At 46.3% G+C, this 27,605-nt stretch overlaps 1 protein-coding gene across 3 annotated transcripts in view; it reads left to right on the plus strand.

Annotated features, from left to right (window-relative positions):
* The window catches only part of ADCY6 (adenylate cyclase 6), a 550,358-nt gene that overhangs the window by 330,154 nt on the left and 192,599 nt on the right, over positions 1 to 27,605 (plus strand). The gene's annotated exons all lie outside the window — the stretch shown is intronic.

Consider the following 27,605-nt stretch of genomic DNA (forward strand, 5'->3'; position numbering starts at 1 on the left):
TCAAAAACTACCGCCCCATCTCGCTTCTTCCATTCCCGGCCAAAGTCATCGAGAAAGCTGTCAACAACCAGCTCGCCGCCTTCCTCGAAGCCAACAAATCACTCGACCCCTCACAATCTGGCTTCCGAGCCAAACACAGCACTGAGACCGCCCTCATCGCAGCAACAGACGACATTCGAACTCTACTGGACAATGGAGACACAGTCGCCCTCATCCTCCTCGACCTCTCTGCAGCCTTCGACACTGTCTGCCACAAAACCCTTTTACAACGCCTCAGAAACATCGGAATCCAAGAAAAGGCACTGGAATGGATCACGTCGTTCCTCACCGGAAGAACACAGAGGGTCCGCCTCCCACCATTCAAATCCGAGGCCTCTGAAATCATCTGCGGCGTACCACAAGGATCCTCACTCAGTCCCACCCTCTTCAACGTATACATGAGCCCCCTCGCGGCCATCGCCCGCCAACACAACCTCAACATCATCTCTTACGCGGATGACACTCAACTGATCCTATCTCTCACCAAGGACCCCAGCACCGCCAAAACTAACCTACACGAAGGAATGAAAGAAGTCGCCGAATGGATGAAACAAAGCCGTCTGAAACTGAACTCAGACAAGACAGAAGTCCTCATCTTAGGGAAATCCCCCTCTGCATGGGACGACTCCTGGTGGCCGGAAGCCCTCGGAAATGCACCCATCCCGACAGACCACGCACGGAACCTTGGCGTCATCCTGGATTCTTCACTCTCAATGAACAGACAAGTCAGCGCCGTATCCTCCTCCTGTTTTAACATTCTTCGCATGCTCAGAAAAACATTTCGCTGGATCCCCGCCGAAACAAGGAAAACAGTCACCCACGCTCTAGTCACGAGCCGACTGGACTACGGAAACACCCTCTACGCAGGTACCACCGCTAAACTCCAGAAGAAACTACAACGAATCCAAAACGCCTCAGCCAGGCTCATATTAGACATCCCACGCAACGAACACATCTCTTGTCACCTTAAAGACCTCCACTGGCTACCCGTCAATAAGAGAATCACTTTCCGACTGCTAACCCACGCACACAAATCACTCTACGACATCGGACCAGAATGCCTCAACTCTCGACTGTCCTTCTACACCCCCTCCCGCCAACTTCGCTCTTCCAGCCAAGCCTACGCCACTGTACCTCGCATCAACAAGACCACCATGGGAGGCAGATCCTTCTCATACCTGGCTGCCAAAACATGGAACTCACTCCCCGCTTACCTTCGCCTCACCCAGAATCACCTAGCGTTCAGAAAGCAGCTTAAAACGTGGATATTTGACAAATAATCCTCCTCCCCTTCCTAAGCGCCTTGAAACCCTCTGGGTATGTAGTGCGCTATATAAATGTTTTGACTTGACTTGACTTGACTTGAATGTTCCTCCCTTGGGATCGGGGTGGTTGGGCGGTACCATATCTGTTACTATACTACTGGTCTGTGATGGTGCAATTTCTGGGAGTGCCACTGTTGGGGGATAGTGCTGAGGTGCCGCCATGTAATAGACCTACTATTTTGAGATTGGTCTGGGCATGGCGGCTAAGGGCATTTTGCTGGAGGTTTTTGAGCCAAGCTATTTCAAGATAACTAGATTTAAGGTGATTATAACTAGGTTTCAAATTTGGCAGAAAATTTGGCGGAAACTATCTATTCCCAAAGTTAACATACATACTCCATTCAAAGCTGCCCGACTCCTACCCTCTATTTTTCAGGATCAGACTATGTTTAGATGGCAGGTACATGGTTTGCATGTAATAGGGGATTTAGTGGGGGGTGGACAAATATCATCTTTTGCGTTCCTGAGGGATAAATTTCAGTTGAATATTCATGATTTTTTAAAATATCTTCAGGTTTGAAGTTTTATTTATAAACGCCTTAGTGAAACTTCCTCAATGTTAGATAAACTAATCATATTTGAATTAATTCAAAAAGAAAGACAGAATAGGGACAGTTTACCAGCATTTACTGTCCAGCCTTCCGGATGATTTGGAGGCACGAAATCTTAAGTGGAAAGGGCTGTATTGGAGCTAGCCAGGGAGGTTCTCGTCTCTGGTAGCCTTCGGACCCAAAGTTATATGGCAGTATTCGACCTTTATTATACACCTGCAAGAATAGAGAAATGGGGTTGTAGAAAGGGTGATCACTGCTCATGGTGCGGGCTGTATGCAGCTGACGCTATTCATATTTTTTACTGTTGCCCTAGCTTGTCTGACTTTTTATCTGAAGTGGAGCGTTTTATTAATTCTACGCTTAATATCCCGTGCACATTGACCTCCGAGATGGTGATAATGGGTTTCGAAGGTTCTGGGACAATTATAAACTCGAGGTATGTCTCCGCATTTTTGTTTATCGCCATGTCTGATTCGGCTGTGTGTAACCTCACAACGGCTATCCCCTGAAGCACCTACATTTATGAATTGGAGAGCTAGGCTGCTAGCTATTTATAATTTGGAATTTTCAGTATTTACATTAACGGGTAGGCAGAGGCAGAAGACGGCCTCTAAGATCTGGGCCCCGGTCGAGGAATGGATAAAATAGTATGGATGTCCAATATGTCTAAGGTGTTTATTGTAATGTGCCGTAGTGCTATGAACTGTTCTTTTTATGTTCCTCCTTTTGCTGTCTTTTTTATTTGTGTATTTTTCTGCCCTATCACATTGTAGATTCTGTTGTATTATTTAATTTAGCTGTTTTTCTCTTTTGCTGTATATCAAAATTGATGTATAATTGTATTGACTGCCACAACAGTACTGCTTTATCTAAAAAAAGTTATAAAATAAAAAATAAACAAAAGGCAATTAAAAATCTTCACCTATATAATATTCGGATGCGTCATGTGTAAACTTATTTGTAGACAAATCAATTCACTTAGAGCGTTTGAAGCTACATCTTTAAGTTTCTGAAAGTTGAGATCCAACTATCCTTGAATCTTCAAGCGCAATCCCTTACAGTCTTTAACCCCTTCCCTTGCTGATGACGGACCGCTCTGTCATCAGCTGCGGTGGCGCTGTGCTGATGACGGAGCGGTTCCGTCATGGCCCTGCCGCCGCGCCTGCACAGCTCTGATTTCGCGCCTGCGCGGCGCGTTCTATTGAGCGGGCGGGTCCGTGACGGAACCGCTCCGTCATGAGCACAGCGCAACCGACGCTGGTGACGGAGCGGTTCCGTCACCAGCATGCGCCTGCCGCTCGGCCGCACTCCCCCCTTAGCACTGCGGCGGAATAGCCGCCGCAGTGAAGGGGTTAAAGGACTAAGTTTCACAAAGAATGTGCAAACTGAATGCAAGACTTGTTTCTTATAAGTCAGTCTTAATATCTAGAGGCTGTGGTTTAAAATTCTCTTCTTTGTGAATTGCAGATTGAAGTGCCACCCTTTCAAAGATAAGAGATGGGAATGCTAAAACTTGAAAAAATAATTGACAGCACTTTGATTTGATGGAATCAAGGGGTCTTACTGCTTACTCCATTAAATTCTTCCATTTTCTTCACTGTGTTTGACAAACTATCTAAGGGATATTTTTTGTCCTGGAAAGATGGACGGATACACTTGACTTTCCACAGATCAATTTGAGTGCCCTGTGCCAGGAAATCTGATGTCTGCTCATCTTCTTTAGCAGACGGAGGACCTTGAGGTCACCAAAACAATAATGAAACCACGCTTTGTGTTATTTTTATCAACCTTTGATCTAACTATTAATCCTGTGATTGTCCTATTGACTTACATTTTTCATTTACATCATAATTGGCAGATTCAATTGTAACAATTGTTGCTTGCAAAGTGGATTTGGTTGCTCTCTCTTAGTCCTTGCAGAATCACTCTTCTTGGTCAGTTCTACCAGTGGCGGCTGTCACAAACAGTGGTGAGGCAAGTGGAGGGGGCGCGGGAGTGCGGGAGAGGGGAGCGCATCGGGTTTAAAAAAAAAAGGTAAACGTACCTGAAGCTGCCGGCCACCTCCCACGTCACGCCTCTGTGTTTTTTCCTTGTCCCAGCAGGCACTGGGGCAGCATTATAGACTCCCTGTGGAATCCCTGTGATGCTCACATTATCTGAGAGCAACGCAGGGATTGGCCTGAGCAGGCTGCTTTGACGCTCCGCTCAGGCACAGGAATCTGTGCTGTTTCTCCAACCAGGCTGTGCAATGGAGCCAGGTTTGAAAAACCTAAGTGCGCATGTGTATTTGGCTGCCCTAAGACGGCCAGCCAAAGACACATGCACACTTATAAAGTGGGCCAACCACTCCCTCCAACCGACCCCCCCCCCCTCCCCCCCCACCATGTCCCCGACAACGCCCCTCTCCATAGCTCTGGCTCAGAGCCAGCAGCTGGAAAATAAAACGCAGGTAAAATATCTTTTTATTATTTAGCTCCTGGCTCGGAGCCACTTGGGGACACTCCTCTGTCATACCGGTGAAGCTGCCCCTCAGTTCTCCCCATTGCATAAAAAGGTAGCCAGAAAACATTTTGAAGGACCTAACTCCGTGGCAAGTTTGTGTCTGCCATTAGCTTTTTTTTTTTGGCGTCCTATTCCGTTGTGGTGAGCAATGTGAGCCTTTCACTCGTTCACTTCCTGTCAGGTGGGATACAGTGGAAGAATATAAAGGAGTACAGGCTTAGAAACTGTTAAAGCACGACTTTTTGAACGAACATTTTAGCCTCCGTTTCTCTGGTTTTGTTCTTCTTACTTTTATTTTTTTGTAGTGCTGCTTCGACCCAGCTTGCGTGGTGGCCCCTGGCAGGGATTTGGCGGCCTCCGGCTCTGTTCGACTTCCAAATACCCTGACCCCCCCTCTGCAATGGCCTCCGCGTTCCGCCCCGCCCGGACCCCCTCTTCCGGGGCCCCCTACCTACGCTCCCTGCCCAGGGCCACCATGAGCCTAGAGCCGCCCCTGCTTCCAGTTGTGTTTGTTTGGCTTGTGAAATGCTCTGCCTGTGTTTAGAGTCTGCTGTTCTGTCCTCGTTCCTATTTCATCAGTGCTCTTGATGACACTGGAGCTCACTTATGCCCTTTGGGCTCTTTCCTTCATTCATTGCGATCTCATTTCTCTTGGTTTCCTGGGTTGTGTTGTGAACCGACAGGGAGTTTCGGATTCCTGAATATCTAAGGAGGAGACTAAAGGCACTGACCATTGAATGTGACTCTTGGCAGTGTTGATGACTGCCTTTTAGTTGTGCCAATGCAGAGCTGCAGGCTCTCTCAGCTGAGGACACTTTTACCATTTTAAGATGGGGAATGTAGTTTAAAACAGAAAGAGGCCAATGCGCCATTTCAAAAGAGCTGTTCTCATAGGACTTCTGTAAATAACCCAGGCAGGTGGATTTAGCTTTTTATAAAGATTTAAAAAACGGAGTGTTTTATAGAATTAGTGTGAGATAAATGAAGGTTTAATTTGTCAAATCCAATCTGGTTGCCTCCTGCTCTACACTACAAGGGTTGCTTACCGTGTACATTGCGCTTTTATACCTCGTTAATAAACTTTGTGAGCAAGCTATACCCCTCTGGCCTGGCAGTTCGGGCTTGACTGTTCCCATGGGAAGCAAGGTCAAGACTGATTTCCTTATGGCTGGGTCCAAACTGGTGTGGCATGGTGAGCAAAAAAGACGATGGATTTAACTCAGATCTGTGACTGGGGGTGAGTGTTTGATTTGTTCAGCATTCCGTCTATCATTTGTTCTTTTTGCTTTTGAAACCATAAGTACAGCATCTTCACCCAAAACCCGAAACATTGTTCTTGAACGAAGGAACTTATCTATAAATCCAGTGCAAAGAATGTTTTTTTTTTGCGCCGAACAGTTTCTCTGTGTTTCTTTTCCACTATTGTTTGCACCCGTTTTCCCTTCTGTACTTCCTCAAGTTTGATTATAAATGGAATGGCTTCATTGCATTTTGACCTCTATGGATACGAGTTCCTTTATTGCCGCTACCCACCTCTGCCTATAAATGTAAAATGTTTAATTCCCTGTTTTATCAGGCTGCTAGTTACGCCTGTGAATCTTGTTTTTAGGTCTCTGCCTGCGTAGGCTGCGCTTGCGTAGTCTCGCTGTGAAATGTTCTGTCTTAGAGTAGGGGGCTTGAACCCGCCCCTCTTCTCCATTGGCTGGCTTCCTAAACTGAGGCCAGCCATTGGAGGAGAGGCGTCTGTCTGTTTAAGCCCCGTCTTTTTGGGATTCGGGGGTGGGTTTTTTAGTTTCTTTCTCTTTTCTTTCTCTCCTCTTCCCATTGGCTGGAATTTTACATTCCAGCCAATGGGAAGAGGAGTGAAAGAAAAACACGCCCCCGAATCCGAAAATGACGGTGGTTTCTCCAAGGCATTTCTGCTTCGCCTCGGAGAAACATGGTGGTGTGCATGGCGTTGTCCGACCGGCTGCGTAACAGACAGAGAGTCCTCCCCCCCACCCCCTCAGAGCCGGTAAGTTTTCTTGCCTCTGTTCCCTGACCTGCGCTCGTCTTTTCTTGCTTCTGTTCCCTGCCTGCGCTGGTCTTTTCTTGCCTCTGTTCCTTGCCTGCACTTGTCTTTTCTTGCCACTGTTCCTAGTTTTGTTTCGGTGACCGGGGCCGCCCTGCGGAGCGGATTACACATAGGGATGATTGCTGCTCGGCTCCGCTCGCCTCCTCTGCCCGCAGCCCTTCTCCGTCCCGCTCTCGCCTCCCCCTTTCCCGCAGCCCTCCTCCGTCCCGCTCTCGCCTCCCCCCTTCACTCTGCCCGCAGCCCTTCTCCGTCCCGCTTCCCCCCTTCCCTCTGCCCGCAGCCCTCCTCCGTCCCGCTCTCACCTCCCCCTTGCCTCTCAGCCTCCGAGGGGGCGCGAGCCAAGAGACGCTGCACGAGGCGCTGCCCCCGGCACTCGTATAAGCACAGACCAGATTTGCAGCGTCATCATCAGATGGTAGTGTGGCTTTCTATGTAGGGCTTGCAGATACCGGCTCCTAGTGCTGTTAATAACACACATTACTAGCTGTGTCAAAGTCAGCAATGTTGCCAGCTTGGAATGGACCCTGCTACTGGTGAACCCACCGAATTCTCTCTGGCTTGCATAGCGCCCAGATGCCTCCCAGACCCTTCCTAGCGCTTTGAAAGTGTACTAACTCTCTGCTGTGTTCCTATTGTGGTCAGAGCACCCGCCCACCTCGGTGGGCCCCTCAAAGGACTCCTTGGCCGTGGCCCCCCTCGGCCCACCTGTACATGGGCTGCCCCTCCTGGAAGGAAACTGGGGCCCACACTCAATGTACAGCAGGGCCCGCCTGCTGCTGCTCCGCGCCTGCTGAGTAGAGGCTTGTAGTGTAGCCGGGCAGGGCGCTGCTTGGCTGCTCACTGCCTGCTTTGGGCACAGAGGGTGGGGGGGATAAAGATTACCTGTTGTATAGTTTTACTCTTCGGATTTATGGCTTCCGGTAAAGCAGTAACCGCTCAGGGTGAGATTCAAGAGGCAGACAGGCCTTGCCTGATTCATGGCGCATTTATTGGAAAAATCACAATGGAAATATTTACTGCCGGCTCTGCGCGAGGGTCGGTGATTACAGCTCAGGGCTGAGGGTGAAACCACAGACCATAGCCCTCGCGGCCGCTGTGCTGGGCGGCAGGCTACTACACAGAGCAGAGCCCTCACTACAGCTTATTGTAGGCAACGGCAGACTACACAGAGCAGAGCCCTCACTACAGCTTATCCTAGGCGTCTGTCTACAATACAGACCAGAGCCCTCACTACAGCTTATCCTAAGTGTCAGGCTACTACACAGAGCAGAGCCCTCACTACAGCTTATTGTAGGCAACGGCAGACTACACAGAGCAGAGCCCTCACTATAGCTTATCCTAGGCGTCTGTCTACAATACAGACCAGAGCCCTCACTACAGCTTATCCTAAGTGTCAGGCTACTACACAGAGCAGAGCCCTCACTACAGCTTATTGTAGGCAACAGGAGACTACACAGAGCAGAGCCCTCACTACAGCTTATCCAAGGCGTCCGGCTACTACACAGAGCAGAGCCCTCACTGCAGCTTATTGTAGGCGTCCGGCTACTACACAGAGCAGAGCCCTCACTACAGCTTATCCTAGGCGTCTGGCTTCTATACAGAGCAGAGCCCTCACTACAGCTTATTGTAGGCAGCGGCAGACTACACAGACCAGAGCACTCACTACAGCTTATCCTAGGCGTCTGGCTACTACACAGAGCAGAGCCCTCACTACAGCTTATCCTAGGCGTATGGCTACTACACAGAGCAGAGCCCTCACTAAAGCTTATCCCAGGCGTCTGGCTACTACACAGAGCAGAGCCCTCACTACAGCTTATCCTAGGCGTCCGGCTACTACACAGAGAAGAGCCCTCACTACACCTTATTGTAGGTGTCCGGCTACTACACAGAGCAGAGCCCGCACTACAGCTTATCCTAGGCATCTGGCTACTACACAGAGCAGAGCCCTCACTACAGCTTATCCTAGGCATCTGGCTACTACACAGAGCAGAGCCCTCACTACAGCTTATCCTAGGCTTCTGGCTACTACACAGAGCAGAGCCCGGTAAGTTTTCTTGCCTCTGTTCCCTGGTTGTGCTTGTGTTTTCTTCGTTTTCCTGACCCCTGTTCCCTCGTTGTGCTCTTTTCTGCCCCCTGTTCCCTCGTTGTGCTTGCTTTTCTGCATCCCCTATTCCCTCGTTGTGCTTGCTGCTTTTCTGCCCCCCCCCTTGTTCCCTCATTATGCTTGCTTTTCTGCCAACTGTTCCCTCGTTGTGCTTGCTTTTCTGTTTTCTGCCCCCTGTTCCCTCGTTGTGCTTGCTTTTCTGCCCCCTGTTCCCTCATTGATAATTGAAAGATCATCTAAGACTTTAATAAAAGGTCTAACAGAAACAGAAACAGAACTCTCACGTCTAGAACCCAGTTTAATCAGCTTGATGACCTCCTGAAGAGTAAGATTAGCTTTCATTTCCCTCTCCCAGTCTTTTGCCAAAAATGCACCCTCACCCACAAAAACAGCATCCTCAACAGAAGCAACTGCAATATCATCTAAGCTCAGAGAAGCTTCAGAGTAAAGAGAACGCCAGTCCAAGGACAACCTAGAAAGACAATCAGCCTGTGTATTTTTCCATCCCTGTATATATTCCACAGAATACTGGAATTCTTGAAGTTTTGCAGCTAGCTTCATAAGTCTAGCGGAACCCTTACCAGTGCCACCCGGAGAAAGAACTTTAATAAGGGGCTTTTGATCCGTCCTTATAATGAATTTCATGCCCCAAAGATAGGTTCTAAAGTATTCCACTGCCCAAGAATCAGCCAACGCTTCACGTTCGATAACCGAATAGTTTTTCTCTGCCTCTGTTAAAGTTCTCGACGCAAAGGCAACAGTATGATCAGACACACCCTTCAACTGTGAAAGAACAGCCCCAAGACCAGTCGCACTTGCATCAACTGTAACAATTGACTTAAAATTTACATCAAAAGATGATAGTACACTCGCACCACAAATTTATTTTTTTATGTTATCAAAACACTCTTTATGCTCACTGTCCCAAATAAAACTAACACCATGCTTAAGTAGAGATCTCAGACATTCAGTCTTGTCAGAAAAATTACGTGCAAACTTCGAGTAATACTCGATAAGCCCCATAAAGGAACGCAGCTGATCTTTGTCTTTAGGTGGGGGAGTGGAATGGATTGCTTGACACAAATCTCTTTTTGGTTTGATGCCCAGAGGCGTGATGGTATACCCAAGGTAATCAAATGTTAACAAAAGGGGGAGGGAGAGAATTATCTTAAATGGATTTGTTCTCCCTGGGTTAGTTTTATAAACAAAAGGAATCCATTAGGAAGGGGGAAGGGGGTGTCCCTACGATGGTTGGGAACACACTGGTTGTTTTTTGGTACCCCTCACACACCAACAGGCCCCTTGGTGTCATGCTTCATCATTGGGGTCCTTGCACCCCTCTACGGGATGCGGTGTGCTGCGACCTAGGGTTGCGTGGGAGCACTTACAGTGGCTATGTGTGGTGTGGGTGAGGGAATTTATAAGTGAGTGCTGTGGTGGGGTTTGATAGTGAGTGAAGTTTAAAAGTGCCTGGCTCGTGGGGTAACAAAAAAACTTTATTTGGCCCCCGGGCTTGTACTAATAAAAAGGTGAGAGAGGAGGTATTGGCGTAACCTATGTGCGCCACCTCCTATGTTTGTGTCAACATGTTTCGGTGTAAAAACACCTTCAGGACTGGGGTACACAAATCCCCATCTTACTCAAGTTTCTCTACTTTTTCAGAATTTTTATATGATAAAAAAGTTAAATTTACAAGTGCAGGTAATATAATGTACCTACTGGATAACTGCTATTTAGCTGACCTGTAAGGAAAAGGACAAAAAAATGTTTCAGGTGGTCTGTTCCTTAAAAAACCATAGGCGTGTTGACCCGTGGATACAGTCATAAAAAGGTGCGGTTTGAATTTCTAGACACGTTAGTGTCATTCTACACATGGAAAACGTGCCTGTAGTCAAAATATATATAAAAAGACAAATACTTGACAGACACACATGTAACATAAAACACACACTCTATTTTTAGGCGAATTCAGGGTTGTAGTCAGCCCCTGTGATTCTCGCTGAATCATAAATCATTGTGGGAAAAAGAAAAAGAAAATTCTGTGAAGCTCACAGTGGGCATAACATACTGTTTTGTCAGGAGTTTACTACTCCCTGAAACCGTGTTAACGTAGGGATTACTCGGGCTTCCTTGCTACCTGTAAGGAATAAACAAAAACACTGCTTTGCCCGGTACTTACATATTCGTAGGGGTGGTAAGATGGTTCTGTTGGGTTTGTATTACTCACGAGTCTATGAGGAGAATCCCTCTTCGCTGCCCCTTACGCCGGCTCCGTTGGTTGTGCCGTGGTGTTTGCAAAGAGCCCTTTTATACTGTTTGTGACTCGCCCCTAATTGAATTATTGGCAATCTGGGGAACAGGGTATGCCCGTATTTGGCTTGCCGGTAATTGAGGCTTTCTATCTGCTTTTGTCGCGACCGCGCATGCGAGGTCGTTTGTTTACTAAGAGAAGCGCATGCGCATTGGGTTCCGAGGTCCTGATTATCGCCGCGCATGCCGGGACAAGCTTGTACTTGCACTAATCCTTTCCAAGTGGAATAGGGTTTGTGTCTACTGTGCTGTAGATATTACATTTTGACAAAATTAGATTGCATGAAAAAACCGGGTTAGCCCGATTTCGATAAGGTTGTGACATACTTAGTCAGGTCAGTGGGAAATAAGTAAAAGGTAGTAAAATTAGTAAAATTAAAGAAATTAGCTTATCCTTTGGTCTATTACTTCCCACAATAGTTCTGTCGATTAAGTTTACCCAATTTTCACTATGGAGTGTACTGGGCTCAGTATGTTATGATTCTTTATACGGTAATTGTTCGGATTCAAAAATAGTTCAAATTCAAAAATGGGGAGTTACAATGGCTGTGAATCCAGGCCGATACATATGGATATGTTTTTCTCATGCGGGTAGCTCAAGGTTTCAGTTGGCCCCAGGGAGTGGCATCGTTCAGCCCAGATATGTGGGTACTTAGGCGGAAAACCCAGCGTTGTTCTTTCTCAAATAGACCCCATTCCGTGGGTAATTGCTCAATTACCGTCGGAAAACCCAGCGTTGTTCTTTCTCAAATAGACCCCGTTCCGTGGGTAATTGCTCAATTACCGTCCATTTGATGTCATTGACGCAGTGCTCCATCTCTAGGAAGTGAGCCGCCATCTTAGTGGTACTCTTTTTGCAGCGGATGTTACTCTTATGTTCACTGAGTTTTGTTTTTACGGCTCTGGTGGTCATGCCAATGTACTCGCGGTTGCAGGGACATACAATCATATAGATTACGTTCTTGCTGTTGCAGTTCGTAAATTTACGTTGATCCCATCTTGTTCCATTGGCAAAGGTCAGCTGCTTACTTTTTCTGGTTAGGTGGCAGCTTGCGCAGTTACCACAAGGAAAATGTCCTTGTATTCCTTGTATTGGAAGTTGTTGCTGTTACTGTGGTTTTGGGCGGGTGTGGACTAGTATGTCTTTAGGTTCTTCCCGCGTTTGTGGGAATACATTGGTTTTTCAATCTCCAGTGATCCACATGTCAAGATGCGCTAATGTTTATTCATGATTTTTGACACTTCATTTAAATGGGAGCTATATGTTGTGATGCATATTGGTCTTGTTTGTTTGGTGATCGGTCCGCTTCTGTCCACCAGAAGGGCATCCCTATTATTGTTCCAAGCCCTTTTCATGGCTGTATTAATGATCCTGTCTGGATAATGTCTTGCTTGCAGTTTGACTTTGAGATCTTGGGCCTGTGATTTATAGTTGTCCACTTGCGTGCAGTTTCTCCTCAGTCGGAGGAATTGCCCGTTTGGGAGGTTCATCCGTAGATGGCGTGGATTACCCAAGGTAATCCACATGATCAACAGAAAACAAACACTTATCTCTGCGAACAGTAAGGCCAGAAGAAGATAATTTGTCTAGTACAGTATTGAGAGTGGAATTGTGCTGTTCCTTGGACTGGCCATAAATCAAAATATCATCCTGGAAGTAAACGACATTCCCGACACCCTCAAACAAACCTGAAACCATCCTCTGAAACACACTCGCAGCAGAATTGAGCCCAAATGGTAGACGAGTAAATTGGAAGGTACCCCAGGAAGTGATAAAAGCAGTCAAGCTTTTAGAATCTTTACGTAAATCGATCTGGTGATAGGCACTCCTGAGGTCCAATTTAGAGAAAACTCTAGCTCCTTTAAGCGTGGTAACCAATTCTGTGATGTTAGGCAAGGGAAAAGTATCTGCCACTACACATTGATTAAGAGACCTGAGGTCCACACAGAAGCGAAGCTTGCTGTCCGATTTCTTCGTGACGACAATCGGAGAAATACAAGGCGACGCTTCTACAGGCTCAATCACACCCATTTTCAACATATCATCAATCAACTGCTTGACCTCATCCCTGACTACAATGGGAATAAACCTAACTTTATGCTAAACGGGAATAGAGTTCTTTTTCAAGATAATTTTGTGAGAATAACCCTTGAGGCGACCAAGACTCTCTCCAAACACCCTAGAAGCACCAGACAAAATACCATGCAAATCCGAATCTTCAACACCATGACCTGCGGGTCAGCTCGGGGATTGACTATGATGCTAAGATCGTACTGGTGGGCCCATCCTAAAATAGCCGGACCAGAAACAGAGACATAGACTTTCACCTCAATTTCCCTGTTACAAAATTTGATATGAGCTTTGAAATACCCTAGAATGTCTAAAGGCTCCCCTTGATAACCCCCGGGCGAAATATCTTTTGGAAGAAGTGGACCCGAGCCCCAGACCTCTACATACAAGTTGTTCGGAATAATTGTGTAGCGCGAGCCAGAATCCACCATTAAATTCACAAGTTTGTCATTGATGGTAAACTGTGCTTTTGGTCTATTTTTCCTCTTTAGTTCTTCCCCAGAACTACCACCATCCAATTCCACTATCAACATTTTTTCGTCATCATCACACATGTAATCTTCTATGCAAGCGACAGCTGTGCGACTTTTGCTCTTACAAACTCTCGCGTAATATCCTAACTTCCCACATTTAAGGCATTCTTGCTTAGCAGCATAACAAAATTTTGAATCAGAGGAGTGACCAGAGCTACCACACCTATTACACAGTTTCAAATTGTAAACTTTAGGGGGGTTTTGGTTTTGGGGTTTGACAGGGACACATTTTTTAATGAACTTTTTGGTCTTGACAACAGCAACATCATTTTGAACTCCATAATCCTGAAGTCCATCGACTAGATTATGTGCACCTACTTCATTTAGATCACTATTGACTGATCTCTTCTCCAATTCCTTCATACAGCCCTCAGACTGTTCAATTATTTTGGCTAAATCAATTGCTGTTTGCAAATTCGGATTTTTTGCAGCCAACAAACGTCTAGTATCTTTTTGTTATTGCACTGGACAATAAGCTGGTCTCGGATAAGGTCATCAGTCATATTATCAAACTTGCACTTTACTGAGAGCTCACGAAGCCTTGAAACAAAGTCATCTATAGATTCGCCAACCTTTTGGCTTTTCGTATAAAATTTGTGCCTATTCATTACTAGGTTTTCTTCTTTTGAATACCTGACCTCAAGACGTGAAACCGCTTCTTTATACTCATCTAACGGAGCTTGTGACCCAGCTGGTAGAACCTGAGGTAAAAACTTGAAGACTTGTTGCCCCTCCTTCCCTAATGAACTTAATAAGAGTGCTTTTTTCCGCTTAGATGAGAAATCTTGTGCATCCAATGCATCTAGGTAATTCTTGAACATGGGAAACCAATCTTCCCAAGATATGCTGGGTTGTCCCGGGTTGACAAGAAAGCTGGGCGGAAGCACCACTGAACAGTTTTGTGAATTGCTTTGGACCGACATCTCAAGTACGAACACACAATAGTCAGCTATCTATTACTAAATGAGATAGAGCACAACAACAATACACAGGATACACAATGAGTCAATGAGTGTAAAAGCTTTAAGACACGTCGTTATAGGCTAGTCAAACAGCGTGTGTATCGCTGATGAAATAAAAAAAAAATCGTTATAAGACACACAAACAGCGTGTGTATCGCTGATGCACAATCCGTAATGAGACACACGAACAGCGTGTGTATCGCTGATGCACAATCCGTAATGAGACACACGAACAGCGTGTGTATCGGTGATGCGCAATCCGTTGTAAGACACACAAACAGCGTGTGTACCGCTGATGGAAACTTCAAGCGCCAGTTACGGAAACACATAAAAACATGTGCATTGTTGATAACGCATAAAGCTTACCAAGAGTAATGTTAGTCAGACACACGTGTGTCGCTGAGGCAGTCTTCAGAGTTGCTTCACTTGTGAACGCAGAAAAACATCTGCAACAAAAATAAACAAAATTAATATATATGCGCTGTGAGTATCGGTTAAATATTGCTTAGTGAACCGATCGGCGAGGTTAAATTGTTGGAGGCTGATTTTCCGTGACTAAAACTTAACCAAAATGGGCTCCCTTGTGACGTAACTACAAATCAGTATGTGGATTGGATAAGGCCAGAGCACTCTTGTGACGTAGGTACGTAGATGAAGCAGAAGGAGTCAAACTGCGTTAACAAACGTTGTACGTCAGCAAATAACGAAGGACATCCGTTGCTGAATCTGATTGGAGGTTTGCAAAACGTCACCAATACTTCCACCAACTCCCATGAACGTTCTCATACGTCACCAAATGCAGAGCGGAGAGCAGTGAGAGAGGAGCGCTTGAAACAAAACGACCGTTGATCACAACGCAGGTCAGACGAACCTTCCAAGCAAAGTATGTAAAAATGCTAAAACAGTCAATCTTTTCCTAATCGCAGAAAATAAGACTATACGGGTAGCATTATCCGTTTAGAAATAACAAAGTCATGTGCTATATTCCTTCGCTGAACAAAAGAGTGCAGTCATCCACAGTAAACTTGTTCGCGCAGACTTAGAAAAATGAAAGTCAATGGTACGTCTCACCTCCTGATATTTGCTCAATTCTGGAAAAGGAGATGGAGATGTCAGCCTCAGTCTTGTCTGTTCTTGTCAATATACGCCAAAGTAAAGACACACGTGGATTTCAGGACACCGTCATCGTCGCCAAAAAGTTGTAGTAAATGCGGAGGTAGGCGAATGTAGGGTAAAGGAACAAGTCTTTTAATAAGATAAGGAGTAAGACAAGAACAGACTGTTCTCAGCAGCAATAACCAGTCAACTGCCATAGAACAGAATAGAGAAGCATAAGACAACAAGCATTCTTAACATTAGGCATTGTAGCAAGCAGTTCCAGGAAGACTAGAGCGTTAACAATGTACTACATATACATATTGCTCACTTCACGTTTTATCTGTGCATTTTTGTACTGGGATTTCTTTTCTTTGTTATTTGCATTCAATTTCTGCTGTTTATCTTTAGGTTTTAAAAAAGAAGTAGCTGCATCAAATTTTTCAAGAAATTTGCCGATCCACTCATACATTCAAAGAAATGCTGATTCAAAATTTGGGTCTCCAAAGTCAGTGAGTCACAAACATTCAGTTGCCTGGATTTTCAAATCCTTCGGGATCTGATATCTCTCATTAGACAAGGGGAAAAATATTCCCTCATCCAATGCAATTTCTTTATTTTTCACATATACTAACTCCGATGATTTGAGGATCCAGACCCATGAACTAGGTGCACATATCCACTGAGATGTACAAAAATCATTTTCTCATTAACCTTTGAAGCCCTCCACCTCCTGTTTGCATAATGCAGATTTTTCAAAAATGACTGCACGGATTTACACCAAACCAATTAAAGGGATGCCTATAGTTAAAGTTCTTATTTTATGTAAATGTCAGTATTGTTTGCTGTTGTGGAGAGCAGAGTTTCGTACAGCAATTAACAGAGTATGAAAATAATTTCTTTTCCCTACTTCTTTTATTTTGTTCCCCTAAATGGAACACCATGAAAGTGATCGTGCCCAAAACTCTGGGATTTACTTAGTTGTGTGCACATTAATTAAATGGTGCAAAAGGTATAAACCAACTGCATTGGGCTTTCGGTCAAAGAAAATTCTAGTCCTAGCTGCACAGTGCAGTGGGCTATCACCACTGTGCATGGTCTGTATAGATGTCTGTAATTATGTTTATATAAGGGGACGGTGTGGTTTCTTTTCACTTCTTTGGATTGTGTGAGCGAGTTACACTATGCATTGAGCTGTGTACTTGTGTCTTACCACAGGACCTAAAGGGGTGTGGGTTGGGGAACAGGAAAGACATACAGTGGCAAACGTCTGCTGTGAACAGATGGGCATCTTCCCCACAAAGGGCTCTGTGTCGTGCAAGGTCCCTAAAATGAGATGAATCCCTGTACAGTGAAAGACAGACCTGTCAATATCTGACGCCTGCCATCTTTTAACGACCTCGCTCAGGTAGCAAAGACCCAGTGGTAGCTTTGGTTGCCAATATGTGTACAAATATTTTGATGTGAGGTTTTATTAAGTGCGTGGTGTGGACATGTGTGCAGTTGGGTTCGGTCATTGACACTTGAGACAATGTCCCTATTGACTAAACATGTGGACAAAGCACATATAGGAATATTATGCGGAAGACCGTCTTTTTGAAAAGTAGAAAAATATTGCAGTAACTTTGACCATCTGGAACCTAGATCAAGTGGGATTCCAGAGAATCCAGGCCATCTATCCTCCCAGGGCTTTGGGGAGATCAGCGTCACTTCACAGCTTGCCTTTAATAACAAAAGAAGCATTAGGGAGAAATGTCACAGTTCTAGCAGAACAACAGTGAAAGGAGCTAGGAAAAGGTGCATGGAATAAAAAGCATTTCTGCCTTTCATTTCTGTAACCAGAAGCATAGGTAAGCCACACTCCTTCCTTGAAGCAGAATGACCTTCAGAGTTTTCTTTCCTTCATGCAGAGGGCTTGTCACATCCTTCATCAGTATATTAATCCCCCCAAGCCCCTATCTGCTGTAGGATGACGAGGCCTTGCTCTGTTTGGATGATTTCAGGTCTTCCTGTTTTTTGCCATTCAGAGGAACAAAACCACTTAGTAATGAAAGTATTATTTGTCATATATAATGGCCAGCCCCTGGTAAAAACATTGTAAAACTCAGCGTAAGAGGAATCATTCCCTGCAGTTTTGAGATTATTCATGCTCGTTCCAAGAAGCCCAAGCACCCATAAACCCTACCAAGCATTTACTGAGCAGCCATGTGGGCTTCTCCTCACACCTTTTGCAAGAGTTGATCCACCTCAAAGCTATTGATGTCCAGAAAGACCAATACTATACCTTACCAGGTTACTCAATACTTTATAGTTCATCCCCGCTACCTTTTGGGAGGAGGACCGCACATACTGCTGGCCAGGTGTCACTTTATTATGTTGTGCAATCTGACCCCGGCCAATGGAGATCAGGACTTTGGATGAAGAATAAAATAACTATATGATGACTTTAGTAGTCTCAGTCTATCTTTCCCTGTATTTGGCTACAGTGCAAACCTCTACCATCCACTTTAGCATATTGCTTTGCTACTGCTATTAATAATAGGGTTTTTAAAGCAGATTCATATTGTTTAGAGTGCTCCGAGCTAACAACATTTGCGTGCCCTAACACATAGAGGAGGGCTGGAACTAAACATCAGCATAAGTAATATGGTAAATTGTGTTTTTTTCCGCCTGATCCTGAATAGTGCCTCCCTGTATGTAATGGTGGTGTGCAGGCCAGCAAATTCAACCTGAGCTTTGAGTCTGGGGGACTGTTTTAGGGTGTTGATACTTATCTACCTAATTATGATAAACAATTATTTTCTGCTGCTCTGTAACAGGTGAATTTCCTGCGCTTGTCTTTGTTTATTTGAGGCGCAAGAGTTGGATAATGTTTCCCCAAACGATTTTAGAGCGATGTCATTTGCATGGTGTAATTTGCCCCTGGGTGCTCTGTGGTCTCAAAGCTGCTCTGTGTGTACGAGTGCTCAGGGCCAGCGTTACTCTGGGAGCCTGGGAGTGCGTGTAATTAAAACCTGCTCCACTTCCTCAGGGACTGCTAGGCGTTGGCAGCCTTTTCACGGCCAGGCTGCAAGGGAAGGATGCTCTTTCTAGTGATTATGGTAAGGTTTCGTTCCTCTCTGTGCTTCTGAACACTGGCAGCGGTTTAATACTACAGCTGATGAGAGCCGGTTACACTGAGTCTGTGCAAAGGCCTGGCTCTTCCAGTAGCTTCCATGAGCTGGAGGTGGCTTCAATAAATCAATAAGGGGCTTATATTGCACTGCTACAAACCCGTGAGGGTCTCAAGACGCTGGGGAGGGAAACTGCTTGTCCTTCTGGGTGTAGGATCATACAAAGTGCCAGGTCTTGAGGTCCTTCTTGAATTTGGTCAGCGACGCGGATTGCCTTAATTGGAGGGGCTGGGTGTGCCAGGTCTTGGCTGCGAGGTAGGAGAAGGATCTTTCTCTGGTTCTGGTCTTCTGGATCCTGGGGCCGATGTTAGTGCGAGTTGGGCAGAACGGAATTGTCTGGCGGGGACGTGGAATGCGAGACAGTGGTTCAGGTATGCTGGTCTGTCATCTGAGTGAAGAGCTTGAAGGTGATTCTCTTGTTGACTGGGAGCCAGTGGAGTTGTCAGAGGTGTTGCGTGATGTGGCTGTGGCGGGGGATGTCGAGGACCAGTCTGGCTGCAGCAGTTTGGACGTTCTGTAGTTTCTTGAGCTGTTTCTGGGTAAGGCTGAAGTAGAGTGCATTGCTGTAGTCGAGTCTGCTGGTGATGAGTGCGTGTGTGACTGTCTTTATGGATTCTGTGGGGATCCATCTGAATGTCTGGCGGAGCAGGCGGAGCGTGTTGAAGAAGACTGCGGAAAATGCATTGATTTGGTGGTCCAATTTGAGCGATGAGTCCAATATGATGCCAAGGTTGCGTGTGTGGTCCTTGTGGGTGGGAGGGGATCCCAAAGCGGCTGGCCAGCAAGAGTCATCCCAGGTTGAAGGGGTGGGTCTCAGGATGAGTACTTCAATTTTGTTTGAGTTGAGCTTGAGGCAGTTATCTTTCATCCAGGTGGCAACGTCCTTCATCCTGCAGTGGAAGTTTGTACTGGCGGTTTTCAGGTCGTTGGTGAGGTAAAGGATCAGCTGGATGTCGTCAGCATAGAAGACAATGTTGAGTCCATGGTTCCTGACGATTGCTGTGAGGGGAGCCATGTAGAGGATGGGACCTAGGGAGGAACCCTGGGGAACTCCGCAGGTGGCTTCCCATGTGGTCGGCATCAAACCTAGCTTTTTTTAGGGCTGCAGGACACTGGCAGTCTCTACATGCCTATTCATGGGGAAGCACGCCTCCACCGACGTCTGCGATGAGGCCACACTTTTCCAGGGACCGCTGAGTCCTTCACAACAGGGCTAGGGAGGCTTCTTTCCTCAGAGAAAAATACTAACTGTTCGTGCATCTTTTGAGGGTTATGGATGGGCCAGGAGCTAACATTCAAAAAGCAGTTTGCATAAGATGTCCCATATTATTTTTTAAAAAATTTTTGGGAATGTATTTTTATTTTTATACTGAACAATCAGCACAAAGCAGTTTTACATGGTGCACCCAAAAAAAAAAAAAATTGCAAAAAGGTACAAACATTGTTGTCGGCATCAAAGCCACCTCACCCTCACCCCCCCCCCCCCCCCCTTCCCTTGGATTCACATAAAATATTATTCGCCACCAGTGCCTTCTCGTCATGGTTATATGGATTTGTTCTGAACCAAGGAACGGTAATGAATGGGCCTCAATGATCGCTAAGGCAGTGTGTCTTCGGGCCCCCGGGTCGGGCCCCCTGTACGATATGCGTACTGGACAGTTGCATGTCGTCGCCCATGTCAAGGCCGAAGTTTCGTCTCCACGGGTCCCAGATTTTATTAAATTCTTTTGGGCACCCTCTGCTATGGTATGTGGTCTGCTCGGCTATCATATATATGTCCATAGCCCTGGTCCACTCTTGAATAGTCGGCCAGGGGCGGCTGGTGACATTTGAACGTGGTGGGGCGTAAAATAATTGTCATACTGCACTGTGGCCAGCGAGTGTAGCTAGCTCTTAAAGAGGCATATAGAGTGTGAAACGGCACCGCCATTCACTAAAGTTAATTCATGCTTATACCCTTTTAATAACATTGTCCTGCCACAGTTAGCAGGGAGAGCCTGGTTAGAAGGGGTTATTCCCTCAAAAATGTCACAAAATGTACTTGCCAGTAGGCTGCGTGAAATTTGAACATGAGGGGATTCCACTACCATTGGTAAACCTATAAAAGCTTTTTTATTATATTTGGGAAGAAGAAAAAAATATCTACTGTAAATACAGATCTGGAAGTTAAAAACTGGGACTGAAATGTGAATGAAAGCTCACTGAGCACTGCAGAACCAGTCACTCGTGGTCACAATTTTCTCAGAACCAGGGACACAAGCATTAGACATTAACATAAAGCCTGGAGCAGTTGAGGTGGAGAAACAACAGCAAATAAAACCACACAAACAAGTGGAGACCCAGAACAATAACTCTGTTCAAGAAGGAAAACAGCTTGTACCCATCAAAATAAACCAGGAACTATTGCAAAATATTCATGCCTTGTATCCTGGCAATAAAACCCATTGCAACAAACACAATATGAATATCATGCAAAACATCTACTTTATGCAAAATAAATATCCTGATGACTTAAAAGGGTACACAGAACCTTTGAAAATGTTGCCGGAAAGAATCCAAGTGCCACCTAATAGCTGAATCCTAAATGTTGAGGGGATCAAAAATGAAATTAGCACACAATTAAACGTCTACCTAGATTCAAATCAAAAGGAAGACTTGTTACACGTGATCAAGGTAACATTGTCCGACTATTAAAAGTACATTAAGAATTAGCTCATTTAAACACAGCCCAAATAACAGCAATAGAGTTACAGCAACCACGGGGCTTGCAAATCAATTAGTCAACCCTGATCACAGGTATGGTTATCCAAGAAAACACATATGTAAGAAATGGGGAATCAAAGTAACCAAAGTCACAGAGAACAGTGATATCTTGGCGCAGATTCCCCAGACTGAGAATGCTCTGGAAAAAATGTGTTTTATGATTTACATAAAACTTGTAAATCTTGTCGGGGACACGAATAAAACACAAATTGAACCCTCTCAAGGAGCACACTTGTAAGCACGCTTCGCGCGAGCTCTCCACCCCTGCGTGTCTGAGGGCAAGAACTACAAATATTTCACGTCCTATGCACGCCCGATTTATTTATTTAGTTGTGGTTTTTCTATGACGAGTCTTGGCTCGTTTAATTCATCGGAGCGCCTGGGGTTCGTAAGATAGCATGGGCAGAAACGGCACAATACTTTTAACCAGCAGCACATCAAGCACAGTGAGAATATTGGTTCAATAACGACAGCGTTACATATACTCAATAGCGGTCTGAGGCATGAAGGGCTGCATTAAACAATTATATAAAATCCCGGTTAACAGGCTGTGCTTTATCTCTGACAGTCGCAGCTCGCAAGGAGGGGTTTCGGGGGGTGGGGTGGTCGCGCGCGGGTGGAGGGAGCGGGGAATCACATAAAAATAAAAAACAAAACTTACTTCATAGCGTTCGTCAGCCGGTCCGCGCCACCTCTGCTCCCCTGGCTTGGCGCCTTCACGTCGGCACTGGCAGAATCTCTCAGCCAATCCTGGCGCTGCCAGCAGCGCCAGGCATGGTTCGGGCACAGGTTTCTCTTCGCCCCAGCACGCCCATTAGGAGGCCGAAGGGCTTTTAATGGGCATGCGCAAACAGGTGAAAAACACAAGTGTGCATGAGTGGGCAAGGGTAAAAAATGTGCCCTCCATCCCTACTCATGCACACTTGTGTTGCTGCCTGCTGGCCCTGGTGACAATCATGTCAGTCAACATGACGCCAGACCGCCCACCCCCTTCAGAGTCTGAAGGGGGTGGGCGGTCTGACCTCATGCTGACTGACATGATGATTGTCAGTTCTCCCTCGGCGCGCAGCGTCTTTGAACTTAAGTAAACTGATTTAGATTCAGTTTACTAAAGTTCAAAGACGCCAAGGGCGGGCGGGGGGGCTACGCCTGTATGCCCCAATGGACGCACTGTGCCTGTAGTCGGCCTATCGGCTACCCTCCATCTCCAGGCTATATCTCTTTTTGCTACTACCAGCCCCAAGGAGGCGGAAGTTAACTGTGTTCTGGTGATGTCCACCTCGCTTGGTATCCCTAATATCACAAGCCTGGGCTCCATCAGCAACGTCACCCCCAGGACAGTTCCCAGTAATCCAATAACCTGCGTCCAGTATGGTTGAAGTTCAGGACATGCCCAAACCGTGTGAAAAAAGTTGCTGTTAGCCCTAGTGTAAGTCAGGCAAAGTGGTGATTCTACCCTTCTCATCTTATGCAGCCTGTCCCTGTCGTAGTATGTTCGGTGTAATATCTTAAACTGGATAAGTAGGAGTCTCACCTTTATGGCGACTTCTCTGGGGTGCATTAATGCCCCCTCCCAATCTGTCTTCCATGGCCCCCAGCTCCCTCTCCCACCGTGATCGAAGTCCCACTAACCCATCCGGGATATTGTTGTTAATGGTTCTGTATGTAAAAGAGACCACTTTATGTGTTAGCTCTTCTTGCAAGAGCCTGCCCTCCAAAGGTGCATATTCTGGGAGTTGATCGCTGGGGATATTCTCCGCCTGCCAGGCGTGACGCAGTTGTGCGTACTTAAGGAATTGGGAGTTGTTCATGTCGTATTCCTGCTTGAGCTTTGCCCATGTTTTAAGCTCCCTTTTTTCGACTATATCGTGATTATCCCCAGGAGATCCCAGGCCCCAAACCCCATAAGCTTATGTAGTTCCCTGAACTAAGTCCCCTCCCAGAGCGGTGTGCTCCTCGTAATCCGTCCTGTCCAGGCCATAGTCTTGGTCGCCCTTGCCCACGCCGCCAGTGTCACATGAGTCGTGGGCCGCAGGTGGGAACCACCCTTCCCCTTATATATAATGTTGGTGTGTATGAGGTAGCATTGCTTCTCTTTCAAGTCGGTACGTGGGGTAGTATCTGTGTTTGTGTATCCATTCGTTTATGGGTATCAAGTGGAACGCCCAGTAGTAGGCCATTGTTGTGAAGTGCAATCCCTCCATTGTAGGGTTTCCGTTGTAGCGTCTTGAGTGCAATTCTAGGGTGACCCCCTTGCCATAATAGTGTTCTTAGCTTGCAGGCTATTTCCGTAAATATTGCTTTGGGTAATGGATGGTACGAGTTTTGAAGGGCGTAGAGGCGTTGGGGCAGGGTGATCATTTTAAAAATTGACTCCCAACCGAGTAGGGTATGGGGGAGGTCTCTCCACCTTTTCACGTCTGACTTAGTTATTCAAGACTGTTCCCAGATTTTCCTTCCTGCACACCTCCGGATGGGGAGTGACAAAAATGCTCAAGTATTTGAAGTCCCTTTGCACTACCTGCAGTTCTCAGGGCAGGGGGCAGTCAATTTGCACGTTGGTCGGGCAGTAGAGTGTGGATTTGTTCCAGTTTATTTTGTATCCTGAATGGTTTCTGTATTCAGTGATCAAGTTGAATAGGGCTGGTATGGTCGTTTCATGGTGAGAGATATACATCTAAATGTTGTCTGCATAGAGAGAAATGTTCTGTTCCTCTGTGTCTGCAGGCGTTATATTGAAGCCAAGACTAGTGGGGTGTACCCTGACGGTGCAAGCCAGAGACTCGGGTGAGCTCAAAAAGAGCGGGTGAAAGGGGGATAACCCTTTCGCATTCCCCTCTCAATGAGAAAGGGGGCAGACCATTGACTTGCACTGTGGCCCTCGGCTGGTTATGCAGGAGTGTCACCCAGCTGCCTAATTTCGTCCCTAACCCAAATTTGGCCAGAGTGGTGTCGAGAAACAGTCAACTGACGGCGTTGAACTCTTTTTCTGCATCTAATGATAAAAAAACACCTATGGCCTTGTCTGGTTCTGTACTTTCATGAGACAGTTGTGAGTTGAATGAATGAATGAATGAAAGTTTATTTATATTGCGCAAACTTAACCCAAAGGGCATCAAGGCGCAGTCCACACATAAAGGTATATGAAAATAAAAGAAGAGGATGAATTAATAAGCCTGAGAAAAGAGCCACGTCTTCAGAAGCTTCCGGAAAATCACCAAAGAGGATTGGCTGGAGAGTTCAGGGGGGAGGTTGTTCCACAGTTTAGGGGCCAGAATAGAGAAGGCTCTTCCTCCCCATTTCGCCTTTTTAAATCTGGGCACAGCAAGCAGATTTCTTGAGGACGAACTGAGGGTTCTCTTGGGAGAATAGGGAGTAACAAGAGTCTTTATACCTTCAGGGCCAGATCCAGTTCGCCTGACGTTTAGGTGGGTAGATCTGCCTGGCATAAATCCCGACTGATCTTCATGGATCCGGTCCGTGATCACTCCCAAGAGACGCATTGCCAAAATGGTGGCCAGGATCCTAACTTTCAAATTCTGCAACGAAATGGGTCTATAAGACCCACATTGGTCATGGGGCTTGCCCTCCTTGTGTATGACCACGATAGTAGCCATCGCAGATCCGGAGGGAGAACACCCTCCTCGTGGGAGTTAGTGAAAAGTCGGAGGAGGTGGGGACATTGGATATCCGTGTATGACCTGTAAAATTCCACGGGTATCCCGTTTGAACTGGGTGTCTTCCCAGGGCAATGTTTTGGACTCCCTCATGACCCTCTATCAATGACAGGTCGTTGTCTAGGTCTTGGGCTTCCACTTCTCCTAGTACTGGGGTGGTAATCCCTGTCGGGTAGTCCTGTATGTCGGCCCGTGATTTAGGTGTTCGAGCCTGATAGAGGTCTCTGTAGTACTCTGCGAAGGCATTAAAAACCCCTTCATTGGTGGACTGGATTGTGTCCTGGGAGTCCAACACCTCCCTCGCCCATCTATCCTGGACCTCTCGCCTGCTAATCCAGGCTAGGAGCATCCCGGCCTTGTCCTCCACCTCGTAGAGGCGGTGCAGTGTCACCAGGTGCATTTTTTTAGCGTTGTCTGTGGCCAGTTCCTTGTATTCCAATCGCAGGGTGGTAAGTCTAGGCGTGATTTTGAGGTCTCTGCTGTGAGCGACCTGAATAAATAATTTGCTTATTTTGTGTTGCAGCGCTATCAGGTCTTTATCCTTTTTTCTCTTTTCCCACGCTATACGGTTTTGGGCTCTATTCCACAGCGCAGTCTTATAGGCTTCACAGACGTCACCCCGGAGGGGACCGAGTCTTTGTTTTTCCGGAAGTAGACTTTGGTATCCACCCTGATCCCACTCGCAATTTTGGCGTTGCTCAGGTCCCATGGATCAATACCCAATTGCGGGCGCTCTCCCGTTCCCTCGGACCTATCTCAACCAGGAGTGGGGAGTGGTCCGAGAGGCCCCTAGCTGTGTAGTCTGTGCGTCCTGTGTTCCGCAACTCCCCCTTAAGGATAAATATGTTGTCCAGTCTGGAGTGTGTGTCATGGACCCCGGAGTAGAAGGAGAACTGTCTGTTCAGGGGGTATTTTTCCCTCCAAACATCAGTCAGTCCCATTGTTGTGGAGAATCGTCATAGCGCTGTGGTCAGTATGGATCTGTCCCCTCCCCCACCGAATGGTCCAGAGTTGGGTCCATTACATGGTTAAAGTCGCCGCCCACTATGTGCAAGGCAGAGGGTGTCTCAATCAGGATGTCAAGCACCTTGGCAATGGTGGGTGCTTGTAGCCTGGGTGGTGCATACACGCAAACCAGTGTGACGTCAGTCCTTCCCCATAGCCCGAGACTCCCACGTATCTACCAGAGGGTCCTGCCAAAGGCATGAGGTTTGAAAGAGAATGTTCTTCGAGATCAGGATAACCACCCTCCTTGCCCCAGATGTGAATCCTGCATGTGCCAGGACATTGTGGCCCCACGACCGATAAAACCACACTGCTTGCCCTTGAGGTGCATTTCTTGCAGCATTGCAATATCTGGACGGAGCCTCTTAATATGTTGCAACACTAGTCCACTTTTAATCTTGTCCCCTAGCCCATTAATGTTACAAGTCATAACCGTTAAGGTGGGTTTCGGGTCATGTTACATCTGGCGGCATTGTACCTATAGCACTAAAGTCTAGGGGTATGTGGGAGTGCGGTTCTCTGGTGTTCCTCGTTCCATAGGAGTATCCTGTTGTGTCCACCCTTGCGCTCAACAAACCAAAGTGCAAACCTTTAAACCCCAGTGTTCCTTATTCTTATACATCAATTCTGCCTCTATTTGGTTTAAAAACACAGAATGAAAATTATTTTGATGTTTTCATATTGTATTTGTTATTTTAAGTTTATTTGGTTCTAATTGGCAAACATATAGTGCATTTTAAATATTTCACTTGGCTCTTTTGAAAAAAATATTTTTTTTACTTTAGAGCATGAAAATACCTGCTAGCGGGTAAAGTACTGATCAGGTGGCAACCCAGCCAGGACTAGAGAAGAGCAACTTTCCTTTTGATTTCTGCTTCTTTGAGGTCCTTTAAGTATTGGCTGGCTTTCTACGGTATGTTTGGGGCAGCTTGGCCTCACAGGTTTCTACGGTGAAGTGTAGCTGCTCTGGTGCTTGGAAGAACTCCCCACTTTCCACTCCACGAGTCTCTGGCAGGGGCCCATACTTCATGTGATCGAATGGTAGACATGGCTCCTTGCTTGTAAGTAAGCGGATGCGGAGACTATGGTTCTCACCACACCATTGCTGATGACAGCAGTGGGCGGGAAGGAAACCCTGCTGTAGGGTGGTTAGGGCTGATGACCTTGTGATGGGCAGATCGTTATATAACCCTAGCCTCTGCCTACTTTAGTGACTCCAGATGAGCCTGTGTGTGGGTGATACCAGGGTCTAAGGTGGTGTTTGTGGCAGAGCTGGATTGAGAGCTGAAAGGAAAAGGAAGTACATGGAACTGAGTTTGGTGGAAAGGAGGGGTCAATAGTACTGAGTTGGGGAGGGATGGATACTGCGTATGATGGAGACATGGTGGGCTGCTGAGTATTGGAAGAGGGTCGGTTTG

Source organism: Lissotriton vulgaris, chromosome 1_1 (assembly GCF_964263255.1).
Source record: "Lissotriton vulgaris chromosome 1_1, aLisVul1.2, whole genome shotgun sequence".
NCBI classification, from domain to species: domain Eukaryota; kingdom Metazoa; phylum Chordata; class Amphibia; order Caudata; family Salamandridae; genus Lissotriton; species Lissotriton vulgaris.